General features: G+C 44.5%; 1 protein-coding gene across 1 annotated transcript in view; it reads right to left on the bottom strand.

Annotated features, from left to right (window-relative positions):
- The window catches only part of LOC126266832 (protein jagged-1b), a 521463-nt gene that overhangs the window by 457337 nt on the left and 50104 nt on the right, over positions 1-14022 (bottom strand). The gene's annotated exons all lie outside the window — the stretch shown is intronic.

The raw sequence follows: 14022 nt of genomic DNA, 5'->3' as shown, positions 1-14022 counted from the left end.
TGCACTGAGAAGATTGTGTCAACGTTCAAAGACAAGAATATGCTAAAGCTGAAACTAAAGATACGAAATAGAAATAAGTTACGTAATTGAGTTAGCACCTACGGGTTCACGAGTATTGTTTGTCGTTATGGGTCACTTGTCAGGTCAGATCCACAAGATAAGATTCAAGAAGCAGCTGTGCGGTTTGTTGTTTAGTCACAACGAGAGTGTCCACAAATTCTCAACGATCTCCGGGAAACCATAGTCTTTCTGCCAATTTACATCTTACGTAATTATTACATCAGTAAAATTAAGAAAATTTTAGTTTTCGGAGAGGTGCTCGGACTGCAAATCATTCTTGAATGGAACAGGCGAGGGGAAAACGACAGAGTTGAGGATTAGCTAGGAGTTTACAGTTCTTCTTTAGAGAAACTGACGATAGAACGCTGTTCTTCCAAAGTGAAAGGGATTTGTTTCCTCCAGTAGTGCGATTAGCAAGTCAAGAATGCGGCCTGTTGAAGGACGGCGTGTGTGATAGCTTCTGGTGAACTTACGTATTCCGTGGGAACGGAAAACGCGTGCGTGGTTGCGTCACGGCAAGTCGCTACGCATTCCTCAGCATTACCTTGTAGGAATGCGGCTGCCCCATTGAGTTACGTGCAATTCCAATGCGCTTAGACTTCTCTAATCGCTTCTCGTTATTACAAAGATACTGTATGAGGTCACGGTCGTCACTGTTAGTGACAGGACTACCTACGGTGCAGTTCTTCCCGTGGCTCACGTTTAACACACAGAGGGAAGAGTCGGAAGCCGGAGGGGTTGCACCGCTGCTTCCGCGACCACTCTAGGCCCAGGGCGACACTCGACAAAAGCCTGCTAGGGGATGAAGCGGCGGGAGGGGAGGGGGGAGGCGGCACGGCACAAAAAGCACCAGGCCTTTAACGGCCAACGGCCTTTGTCGGCATTTCAAATTAAACCCGTTCTCTACAATGCACGCCAGAGGAAACGTAGCCACCGTGGGACTTCTACCACGATGTTAATCCACGGCGATAAGCCTGTCCAGGCCCCAAACTGTCCTCAAGCGAGTGCCCGTTAAGATTACGGAACGTTTCATACAGAAATGATTAATATGTTCTGTTCTCCTGTGAGAGCTGGTGTTACTATCACTCAGACTACAGTTGACAATTTATACAAGTATATTTATTTGTAATATTTAACCGAGAAAAAATTTCAAAACGGTGACTCCGTTTCACCAAAAGCATTTTATGCAGCCGTGGAGCAGGTTTTCACATGACTAAGGGGGCAAAACGGATCTTGCTTGAGCACGTTCGATTTGATGATAGCATTGCTTCAGAACTTCAGAAAGGCATGGAGGAACTAAACATAGAAACTATGACAGTAGACCTGAAGATCATTTACTGTAACACCAAAGGAATATACTATCAGAATGCTACTAGCAAATTAGTAAATATTAATGTTAAAGTTAAAGAAGATGACGAAATGAAATTAACAGATACTTAAAGAAATAAACAACAGGATAAAAATGGTTTCGAGCTCGTGTGGGAAATTGAATGTTGCCTCTAAACAGTCTAGAAGCGGTGTTTAATGCCACTACTAATTTACAGACATGAAACATGGACTTTAAATGCGAGACTCGCATTCGGGAAGACGACTGTTCAAAGCAGCGTCCTGCAATTCAGATTTAAGTTTTCCATGGTTCCCCTAATCCACTAAAGGGAAATGCTGGGATGGTTCCTTTGAAAGGGCATGGCTGCTTTCCTTCCCCATCCTTGACACAACCCAAACTTGCGCTCCGTCTCTAGTGACTTCGCTGTCGACGGACCACTAAACCCAATCTTCCTTCCTTCCTTTTACTATAAATGTGAAAACAATTTAGAAATTGAGCATTACCAAGCGAGCTGCGACATAAATTATTTGTTGGGCGTAACTTAAAGGTGCAGAGAAACAAAACAAATGGATAAGAAGAAAAAACGGATGTTGAGAGGGCGATAGCGTTGGTTTCGAAACTGAAAAGGAGATGAATTGGGTCTATGGCCAGACGTGATGGGAGATAAAGGAGATTCTGTTTTTCATTGCTCGTAATAAGAAAAGATTTAGAAGACGATCTAACTGAATTTGGTTTGATATAAATGAACGAGCAGACAAACTTGGACGCGAAGTGTGGAAAAGTTTGGAGGACGCCTGAATCCAATAGTGAATGACAAACTTCTCATGATTATGATTTAAGAGTGTTGATGATTAACACATTGTATGTGTATAGTTTGTTCCTAACTTGTTAAACGAAGAAATCGTTGTCATTATTTACTGAAATCCTTGTCATTATACCGTATGAAGTATACTAGCTACATACTCGTATTACAATATAGCATTCAAGTCAGGTAAAGATTGGGCGTTATGGAGGAAAAGTCACTATGAAGTGTTAATTAGTTACAGTACTGCTGTTTATACTGATTGGTAAGCTACAAGGAAAAAGAAAATTAAAATACGGCTTGCGAGAGTACGTACTTGCAAATTTTCAATATTTCAAAATAAGAACTGTCGATGATTCCAAATTTTGCAAGAAGAACAAGAAGCCTAGAGCTACGAATTTTGCTTCGTTGAATAAAAGTGGAGATTGTTTCTTCAGTTAGTGTAAGTTGTGAAAAAACAAAAGCTATGAATCTGTCACTATGTACAATTCGTATTGGCTTTTAAATAGCAGGTTATTCGTAATTTATACCAGTATAAATTCATAAAGATGAAGCACAATGCATTACTTCTGTTATGGTGTGATTACTGAAAATTTATTTTCTATAAGTCGGGATAGAAAAAGTCTAAAATGAAGCTCCTTGTTACACGGCAACGGGAGAGCGGTGGCTCAAAGTTGAAAGTGGCACAAAGCTGGCCTAAAATTTTGCATTTGCTGGTGGAAGGGAATTGTAATGACGCACTTGTATTCTGCTTCGCAGTGGACCTTAAATTGGTCAGTGTAAACTGGGCCAATATCTATTTATGACGACAGTTTCTAAACCGACATCCTGATATTAGGTGAATGGCAAGATGAGCGTTGTACAACACACTGAAACGTTGACAGAGGTTCCCCCTCCGCCCCCTCCCCCTCCAGTACGGATGTTTGGTTGCAGCGTCAATTCAAGATGCGTATATTGGCATATCTCTGACGTCGAATTGATCGATAGCGACCTTTTTTTTTTCTCTCTCTCTTTGGCGCGACCTCAGCGCGTGAATACTGTTGACAGTAGTTCAGCAGTAGAAGTAACTGTAATTTTAGTGTGACGTGGTCGGTCAAGGCAAGATTTTGTCACAAACTTGTAGCTAAATTTTATTGATTACTTTTCATGATGTGAATTTGTATTGATTAAAGGGGATAATAAAGAAGTTATGTGAAGTAAGAAATCTAAACTTGTGTTCATGTATCGTATAACGTGCAAAATGATTGGCTGAATGAATGCTTGCCAGAAAAGCGAAAAGCACTTTCAACTATAAATAAGAAACATGGGCCGGCCGCTGTAGTCGGGCGGTTCTAGGCGCTTCAGTCCGGTACCACGCGGCTGCTACGGTTGCAGGTTCGAATCCTGCTTCGGGCATGGACGTGTGTGATGTCCTTAGGTTAGTTAGATTTAAGTAATTCTAAGTCTAGGGGACTGATGACCTCAGATGTTAAGTCCCATAGTGCTTAGTGCCATTTGAACCATTTTTGACGAAACATGGCTTATTAGCTAATAAAAATTATTTAGTAGCCCTTTTGAGCGAATGAATTGAACAGGAAAAACACTTGCAAATGTTCACTTATCTGTTAGTTTCCGTAAGCGACTATCGGAAAATTTTACAGCTGTGACGGAGACTGTTCATAATACAGCCGAGTAATGTTGCTCTGGGTGGGAGCCAAAAGACAGGAGAAAGACGGAGTTTTAACGAGAAATCTGGTGCGGCAGAGATAATCGGATCCCGGGAAGGCCGTGTTCGCTTCTCTCAGGGCCCAAATAAAGAGAGAGGCGGGTCTGGGCAGATGGCCATCAGCAGGAGTCGGCGTGGTTGGGGACCTCGCTGTGAATAATTCATGCCACTGCCGTTTCCTCACTTCACAGCTCGCGGTCGAAGTACGAGAGGGCGAAAAATTTGGGTGGGAGAATATTAAAGCAGAACGTCTCTCTCCAGAAAGCTCGCTCACTTACGCGGGAATTCTGCGACGTACAGCAGAAGTTCAGTTGGAGTTATCTGGTACCTGTTGACGACCTTGTGTGTTCATTGTCCACTTTACCCTAGTGATACTGTAATTTAAGCACCTAATTCAGGTAAGACAATGGTAAATAGTGGCGGGTGCTACAAGATAACGCTATAAAGGGCCTGTAAATACGAATATTCCGCTTTTGTCATCTGGCCAGATATCATCCCTTGCTCCACTGCTGATTTACAATCATTTAATCCAATGAATATTCATGATACTTGGATACTCGTATTTTCCACTTCATTCGGATCTCCGGATCCTTTGAAGAGGCAGCGAAACAAGATGTGGAAGGACTAAAAAGATTCTCATGAAAGATGCATTATACAAAATTTCAACTGGTTTTCCCGGAAACAACGCCGCTCCTCAGACTAGAAATTCTGTTTTGCTGTGCAGTAGTCAGTGTTTCGTCGGGCGTGTACAGAAGATAATGTGTAATGGGCGATTAAGGAGGTTCCATTTAAGGGCGTTGCTGCAGTGTATATGCAACGTAGCGTGATTCCGAAGTGGGTATAACAACACTGACATGGAGGCAAGGCATTAGTGTGGTATTCATGTCTTCCCACACGCGTGCGTTAAATGCGCAAACTTGAACTATGGCGGCGTTGTTACCAAATGCGTCCAAACAGTATCAATGTGCTCTTATTCTTTCCTTGGCTGTCGAAGGGCAAACAGTGACAGATATTCATCAGAGAATGACGAAGTTGTGCGGTGCAGTATGTCTGTCGCAAACCACCATTGAGAAGTGGTGCACCAAGGGGTGTTGCTGTTTAATGATAACGCATGTCCCCTTATCGCAAATGTCGCAATGCAGAAGTTACGCCAACAAATGGGAGACTGCTCGATCATCCGCCCTGCCCGAGGCAGGATTCGAACCTGCGACCGTAGCAGTCGCGCGGTTCCACACTGTAGCGCCTAGAACCGCTCGGCCACCCCGGTCGACTTGGCAGATGATGACACGCCGGTCTGACGGACCCGATCGGCCCACCTAGGCTTAGAGCCCAGAAGTTGACAGATGGCGGCAGCAGTGTGCTGCAGCAGCGGTGGCGGTCAGTACGGCAGACCACTTCCTGTGCGCCCGCGGCAAGTGCGCCATTGCAGCGCGGAGACGCGTTGCGCGCGGAACCCGTCGGCTGGCCGGGTCGGCGGCGCGGCGTCATGCCGGCCACGTCGCCCGACCGGCCCCGTGTTTAATGAACTGGATAAAATGTCCCGCTGGCGGCTATAAACAACACGCGTCGCTCAGCCCGTCCGCCGGTGGCCATTGTTCGCGTCTGCCGCCGCCGTCTTTTGCGGGCGCGACGCCGCACCTCTGAGGACCGGCGCGAGAAGACGCTTCCCGCCGGCCGCTGCATTCCCCGCTTTTGTTTCCTTTGGCTTCTTTAGCGCCAATAAGACCCGCCCGCTGGCGACCCAATAAGAGATCTGCGCGCTATTTCCGTTTCTTGCCTCGGTGAATTCTCAAGTTTGCTGAATCTGGACGGGAAACGGTTTTGCGGTGTGCTCTCCCTTTTGTCGACAGGCCTTCCAGTTCATGAGTCGACTTCCAGAGTGTTAACGAGTCTGAAGGATGCGTTTAATATATTGCTTGTGCAACTGATTCACAGTACTGTGGTGGCGCGAAAATACCTGTCAAGCAGTTTACCACCTGCAGCAGTATCTTCATACGCAGCCATACAGTGTCGACCAGTCTGACGTAAATGACCCGAGGCAAGCATTAGAGGTTCGATTCGTGTAGGCCGGCCGGGGTGGCCTAGTGGTTCTAGGCTCTACAGTCTGGACCCGCGCGACCGCTACGGTCGCAGGTTCGAATCCTACAGCGAGCATTGATGTAAGTGATGTCCTTAGGTTAGTTAGGTTTAAGTAATTCTAAGTCTAGGGGACTGATGACCTCAGAAGTTAAGTCCCACAGTGCTCAGAGACATTTGAACCATGTGATTCGCGTATGTAGCGCGGGAGGGTCACTGTTTAAATATCTCTGAGCACGCTGTAAATAGTTTATACTGATATCGGTGTCCGCGAGTTGTGGTGTATTGGTTATAGTTGCTGTTGCTCCTGGATCGTAAGGTCTTGGGTTCGATTCCTGGAGGGCTCGGGGATTTTCTCCGCTCGGGAACTGACTGTTTATGTTGTTCTCATCATTTCATCACATCATCAACATCGACGTGCAAGTAGCCGAAATGGTGCCAAATAGGAAAACTTACACTAGACATCCGAACTACCTGTGTACATGGCTCATCGTATTGTGGAGTCCCTGATTGCAAAGATGAACAAAAACAGAAATGTAAAAGTATTAATAGTTAAGTAAGTGGCCAGAGGCTCCCTTTTTTTGTCGTGTTATACTAGATACAGTATCATATATACTTTGTAAACACTGTTTTTTATTCTCTGCTGTTAGATAGGTGCCAAAGGTTAGCAAAAATTGGTAAACATGTATGTTGCATTAATTCACATCAATCCAGCTGATTATGACGAAGGATTAAACGTCTAAAACGCGCAATGGAAATAAAATAATTTGTAACCAGAAATAGTAAACTTTTTGTCTAACTTTACCTTCGCTGTGCCCATGGCAGCGTCCCGTAGAACACTGGAAAAAAATGTTCCTAGATTTCTCATTTAACAACGGTTCTTGATTTTGTAAGTAAGCTTTCGAGATATATTTGATATCTATTTTCAAGTGCCTTCTAGTTCTGATCTATGAGGATTTCCGTGACGCTCTCCTGTGAGTCAGACAGACCTATGACCATTAGTACAGCCATTCTTCTTTTCATACATTCAATGTCGCATGTCCTATCTATTTGGTCACACGGACTTGAGAAGTATTCTAGGACGAGCCACAAAAACTTTTTGCAAGCAGTCGTCTTTGTTGAATGACTGCATTTTCCGAGTATCCTATCAACTAACCGAAGTCTGGTACATACTTTATCTACACCTTAGCCTATGTTATAACTCTATTTATTATCTTTTCATATTGTTACAAGTAGGCATTTGTCTGAGATCACTGATTTCAATTGTGACTCATTGATATTGTACTCATAGGGTACCATGTTCTTTCTTTTTGTGAAACGTACAATTTTAACATTTCTGAACATCTAAAGCAAATTGCTAATCTTTGCACCACTTCGAAATCTTATCGAGATCTGACTGGAATGGAGCAGAAGACAGCATTATGGCCACAATATGCAGCACACTTTTCGTCTTGCGGAAGAACAGTTCGAATCTATGGCCCGACGTCGGGGAATTTATTGTCAGGGAGTGTCTTATGATTTCGAAATTTCATTGCGGATAAATTTTACGACACAGGGGTGCGAAATTGATGGTATGAGTTAACTGCAGAAGCTTTTGGAGGTTTAGGGTAACGAATCGCTTGAAGATAAAGTGAGTCTTTAGTGGGAATGTGTTGTTTGTAAATTTTTAGATGGAGAATGGCACAGTAGCAATGCAGACGTTTTGTAGGTTTGTTATCTATGACAGTGATAAAAGTTTTGGGAAGACAGTGTCTACAAGTGCGATGACTCCGACTCTTAGGGATGAGGAATGTTGTTTAGATATATCAGTAGTTTGTACTGGAAATGCTCGTTTTAGGTTCTAGGCGGCCACTCACTTTTAACCTGGACGGTAGCATCAACTTCGATAAAGACACAACCCAACAGTTTTGTTTGAGGTCAACAGATAAGCAAGCTTGTTTCTCTTGACCGTTGATCATTTCCTAGCAGTGGCGAGCGTCACAACAACGGCACAGGTGTGAGGAAGCGGCCTCATTGACGGAACAATCTCCACATTTCCGTGGAATGACATAAAGAAACTATGAAAATCTAAATTTGTATGCATTGAGTTTAGTTCCAATCGCGTTTCTCCTCAGTCCGAACCCAGGAAGCACTCGTTTGTTGATTTTTAGTCCTTAAGAGATATTATAAACAGTGATTCACGCCGATTCTGAGATACGCGTACGAGGAGACAGGGCAACCTTGCCGCTGCAGCAGCCCTGTCAGCTGGCAGGTGGCATAATATGAGATTTGCCGCTAATCTGCGCTCCGCTGGCTTCTCTCGCAGGGCCTCACCTGCTGGGACGTCAGGCCAGGCCACGCCAGCTGCCGTCCTCTGGGTGCTAAGCCTGTGGAACATAACGGCTGGCCGACGGCTCCCGACTCAGATTACATTCTCCGGCTTGGAGTAGCTCTGCTCTCTCCCTGCTCTCACAGACGGACGAGTACCGCACAGCAGAAGCCGATGAGTCCCTAGGAGCGTCTTGCTATCTGTGCAACGGCGGCAACCTTGTCAGAACATCACGTACAGTGTAATAGCAACACTGACTAAACAGGGCTCAGGTGTTACATTATAATGACGAGACTCCTACCTCTCTTCCCTTCAGACGTTGTCAGATTTTTATGTGCGGTATGATGATACTGGCGAATGAAACTGACTTGTTGAGACATTCTTCTTCATTTGATTCTTTTCTGTTTAGAGATACATCGACAAATTTTAGCAAAAAGAGAAAATGCTTTATACGTCATTTCTTTAATTCATTATTAGTCCCCGGGTGCGGCGAGCTTCATAACGATTACAGAAGCAAACAACCATCGTCATATTAGCGTGAACTATTTTCTGCACCCCAGGCTCGATCTAAGAAAGCTATGGAAATCCTGATGACTGGACAGCGATTCGAACACGGTTCCTCCTGCATAAAAATCCTTTTCGTCACCAGTGATCTTTGTCTTTCACTTTTTTTTCCTCAATAGCACGCATGAGTATTATAGGATGTTCAATAAAATACACCCTAGTCGCTGATATTTTCATACTTGAGACTTCTTCCAAGTAACATTTCTTGCGCATAAAATCCCCCCAACCTACGAAATGTACCTCTTTTTAGGGTTACATAGCTCAGTCGGTAAAAAAGGAACCCTTACAGGAGCACTTTCTTGTTTGTCCAACTGTTAAAACCCTTTCTCTCAGGGACGGGAAAGTTGAAGTTGAAGTCACATACTATTGCCTACAGTCACTTAGCTGTGTAATAAATGTGAGCTTCTAAGTCAATACAGCCAAAAGATACGGTCATTTATATTTTGATACTCTCGAACTCACTGATCGAAACCTCCAGGCTAAGTCCGTTGACCTAGAATCATCAAATTTGCCAAGAAGCAAGGTTTGACAGTATAACCAAAGGAAAAAATCCGAAACTGTTTATCTGTAATTATATCACAAGGAATAAACTGTCTCTTTTGTCAGAGTCTCTGTCCAGCTGACTAGAAAAAACTGTTTTTCTCAGAAACGGTTAGACGTGTGTGTTGAAATTTATCTCACATACGGAGGTGATCGGTCCCTTGGCCGTATAATAATCGCTATGTTCTAAATCAATGCAGTCAAAAGATATGGCCATTTGTGTCACGTATTTTGATACTCGCAAACTCACTCATCATAACCTATTGGGCGTATCCTGTTGGTCTGAAATCATGAAATTTTGCAAGACGAAAGATTCCACAGTACAAGTGAAAGGAAAAATCCGAAGTCATTAATTTTTTATTCTGTCACACGAAGAAAAGACTTTGTCATTTGTTGTCCGGCTTCAAACTTGGAATTGAAAGTCTCGAAAGTCTTGGAATTCATGGCAAAAGGAAAAGAAGATTGGTTTCAACGTTTCGCGACATCAAGGTTATTAGAGACGGAACACGAGCTCCGATTGTGTCGAGGAGGTAGGAAATTGGTCATGACTTTTCAAGGGAATCATCTAGGCAGTTGCCTGAAGCAATTTTAGGAACACGGAAAACCTGGATCTGGATGGCCGAACGCCGTTTTGAGCCTCGTCACGAATGTGAGTCCAGTGTGCTAACCACAGCATCTTCTCGCTCGGAGGATATCTTACCTGTATTAATGTTGATAACAATAAAAAATCGCCGATATTCTGGATTCCTGGAATCGATTAACTGTCTTTGTACATGATCTTGTACGCAAGTCCTAATCCCACCTGGCCAATTTTTCTCTGTTGGCTAGAATAATCCATTTCTCCACGTGAGGACTGAGATGTTTACTTTTTAAGGTAACCGAATACGAGTACTGTGCATGCTTTCGTAAATATTACACTTATCATTCTCTGAGGTTCCTTTACGGAAAAGTATCGTGAAGACAAAATGTTTAAAAATCTTCGAAGAACGATATCGTTTCGACGGCATGTAGGAATCGATCAAATATCCGCACGAATCGACAGAGAAAGCGTATGAATCAGGAAGAAGAAATTTGCAATTTGAAGAGAGATAAACAACATAGAAACATAGCGCCGTTACGTCAACGAAGCTGAATGCCAATAAAAGTAACAGGAGAAGCGGGTCGTCATCTTTTTCCTGGCCTTTATCACGTATCTTGACGTGGTCGGCATGTTTAACTGGTTTCGGCAACATTAGTGGCAGAGCTCCCCCTTCCCCTCACCCTTCCGCGACGGAATTTGTGTCTGCGAATCGTGTAACTGAGGTGGAAGTGGGTACGACCCTTGTATTCACCTGGTCAGATGCTGGAAATCGCCTAAAAACCAAGTTCACGGTAGCCGGCACTTCAGCTCTCGTCGTTAATCCGCTGGCCGGACTCGATTCGGGGCTGGTCGGCCTCACAGCAAAAAAATGGTTGATATGGCTCTGAGCACTATGGGACTCAACATCTTAGGTCATAAGTCCCCTAGAACTTAGAACTACTTAAACCTAACTAACCTAAGGACATCACAAACACCATGCCCGAGGCAGGATTCGAACCTGCGACCGTAGCAGTCCCGCGGTGCCGGACTGCAGCGCCAGAACCGCACGGCCACAGCGGCCGGCGGCCCTCCCAGCACCCCAGAAACAATGCCCTAGGGGATGCGACTATCCGTGCGGGTGTAACGTGAAAAGTGATAAAAGCAACAATTTTTGGTTAGCAGTGTTATTGCTCAGCAGAGGTTGCATACAACTTTCTCAGTTCATTCTTCACCAACAATTGCTTTAAACACTGGTTTTAGCAGCAGCTGGAATTCATCCGTCGTTTTGTCTCGTCGTGTGAGGCTTATATTCGCAACAGTTGGCTCTCGAGAGCATGTGGCCTCGGTTCTCAGATAACACGCTGCAGAGAAGCCGCATTCTAACGCAATGGTTCGCGAAATCGGCTTGAGTGGGGTCCTCTATGTTCAGAGAGCTACCTGTGGGGGCTGCCCAAAGGACTGGAAACGGCTGTGGTTGGAGTTGGCCGCTCGTCCGGCCTGTGCGTGAGGAATGCCGACCGGTGTTTGCCGACGGTTAGCGCGCCCAGGGGTGTGCGTCACGCAGCACGAACCGCCGACGCGTGCTGCCCGCGTGCAGCAGTACCAGAGACAACATGCCGCGCTCGTCAGAACAACCATCTAATCACATTCTCAAGTAGTGCCTAGAGAGTTACCTACTAAAATAATGGAATGCGAGTTGAAAACGGAAAGGGAAGAAGTCTGAACGGAAGGCATGGTGCGGGAGCCGCATCAAGTCTCAGCGGCTATCCCACCCGAGATCTTTCATTTGAACACAGAGGCGTTACCGATAAAGTAGACGGAAAACTTACGTTCATTACTTTACTATATGCACGACACCTCTTATAAATGATTATTCCTTAGCATCCAGGCCGGCCGGGGTGGCCGAGCGGTTCTAGGCGCTACAGTCTGGAACCGCGCGACCGCTACGGTCGCAGGTTCTAATCCTGCCTCGGGCATGGATGCGTGTGATGTCCTTAGGTTAGTTAGGTTTAAGTAGTTCTAAGTTCTAGGGGACTAATGACCTCAGAAGTTAAGTCCCATAGTGCTCCGAGCCATTTTTTTAACCTTAGCATCCGTCCATCCTCGAAGGATGCATACTGCAACGTCTGCTGTGGCTGAAAAGACCCACTCGAGAGTAGCAGTCGTTACTGCAATTTGGATGCGAGAAACGTGCGGGACTTCGAACAGAAGCCATTCCCTTCCCGTCTGACACTGTTCCTGATTTATTTTTGTGTGCGTTCGTCCTCTGCAACTTGAACCCATTTCCCACAGTTACTCGGCACTTGACATAGTTATCTGCAAGACTTTCCCAACGACTTGGATTAATATTGGCATTGGTCAGGTGTTCCTTACAGACATCCTTGAAGCGAAATTGGAGTCTTCCCACTTGCTTCACACCCTACTGAAGTCCCCCGAGCAGCAGTTTTTTCGGTATTCGGGTGAAATGTGCCTGACATGTTCTATCCACTTTAGACGTCGGTGGCTCAGAAGTGCACGAATGCTGATTGTGCTTGCGAGCTGTTAAGACTTCGGTGTTGTGTACTATGTCTCTCCAAGGGATCTGAACGATTCTCCGGAGACAGTGGAGATGAAAGCTGTTCACTCGAGATTCGTGCTTAGCAAGAGTTGTCCACATCTCACAGCTATAGAGAAGGGTGCTAATAAAATAAGGGTTATATACATGTAATTTAGTTTTTATTGTGAGCAGTCCATTGTTACATAATTTGATTTTCAATATAGCCACGACAGATAATGCTTTTGCGAATCTGACAAACGATGTGCACTTCAGATTATTGCCGGAATTTCGGACGAGCGTTTAAATGCACGCGTGAAAAAATATATTTTTTCAGTAACTGCCAAACCTCCTGCATACTTTACTGCAAAATGATGAAAGAAATAAGGAAGGTTATGCAGTCAATTTCCCACTGCCGGTAGGCCATCGCAATTTCGATTCACTCCGGTTTTCCTGACCAATGAAGAGTTTCTTTTCCCAATGAAGCACTGTCGGTTTCGTCCTCTACATTTGGCCCTTAGAACTATAGTGCCTTTATTATCAACGGAATGCTAAACACTAACAAACAGAATTAAAAAAAATGTAGAAAGTAAGACTGCAAGATAGGTGCAGAATATAAGTACTACACGCAAATGCAATTAATTCTCCTTTTTCGTTCTACAGGTCATAAGGATTTCTCAAGATTGTGGAAATATCTTTGCTACCCCGGCTATTTCAGTATAAATGCCTAACGAAGGGACTCGATGGAATTAAAGAGTTCTAAATCAAGACGAAATATTCTCGCGAAGTAAATTCTAATTCTTAGTAAGCTATAATGCTTAAACTGTGTTTAAACACTTTAATATTTGCTGGCAAATTAGGTATATATTTGATAATAATGCATTGATCAAATTAATTGCCTAAGCTACGATGTTCGAAGGTGGCTTCGGGTGGACTAATACTGTAGGCACAGCAACTAAGTGCTGCAGCTAGAATTTTGAGAGCAGGGTATAATGAAGCACATTTTTCCATATCACGAGCTCAAACAAAAAGACTACTAATGTGGTGAACACCGTTTGACAGACCCATTAGCGGCCAATGCCGCGCGAGGCATAGTTATCTTATGCATTAATAAACTCAGATTAAAGTTAATCTATCATGTTTCGTTCAATCTACGTCAGACAGACCCGGTACGGGGGGAAAAAACGGCAGAGAAAAAGCAATAGCGCCCTTATATAGAAAGTAGCGACCAGACGTCCGTGCAAAATTGCGCTAATGCCACAGCGGACATAATGACTTGAATTATCTCCGGCGCTGGCGCTTTTCGTTCTCTGTTGGGCAAACACAACAGAGAGCGGGCACAGCGCATCGCCGACAGGAGCACCTTGTTTTTGTCTGCCTCGCGCTCTTTGTTGCTCGCCCAGGAAGACTCATCGAGGCAACCGAATATACCGCACGTTTCTCGGCCAACGAGACGTGAGCGAACTGATTGCTGATCGTGTAATTATCTTTTGTCCGGCGCGAGCGATTTTTCTGGGCGCACTTTAAAGGAGTTACAAGGAGTGACGC

This window comes from Schistocerca gregaria, chromosome 4 (genome assembly GCF_023897955.1).
Source record: "Schistocerca gregaria isolate iqSchGreg1 chromosome 4, iqSchGreg1.2, whole genome shotgun sequence".
Classification (NCBI taxonomy): domain Eukaryota; kingdom Metazoa; phylum Arthropoda; class Insecta; order Orthoptera; family Acrididae; genus Schistocerca; species Schistocerca gregaria.
Note: the sequence above shows the minus strand (reverse complement) of the source record. Positions and strands in the feature narration are given on the sequence as shown.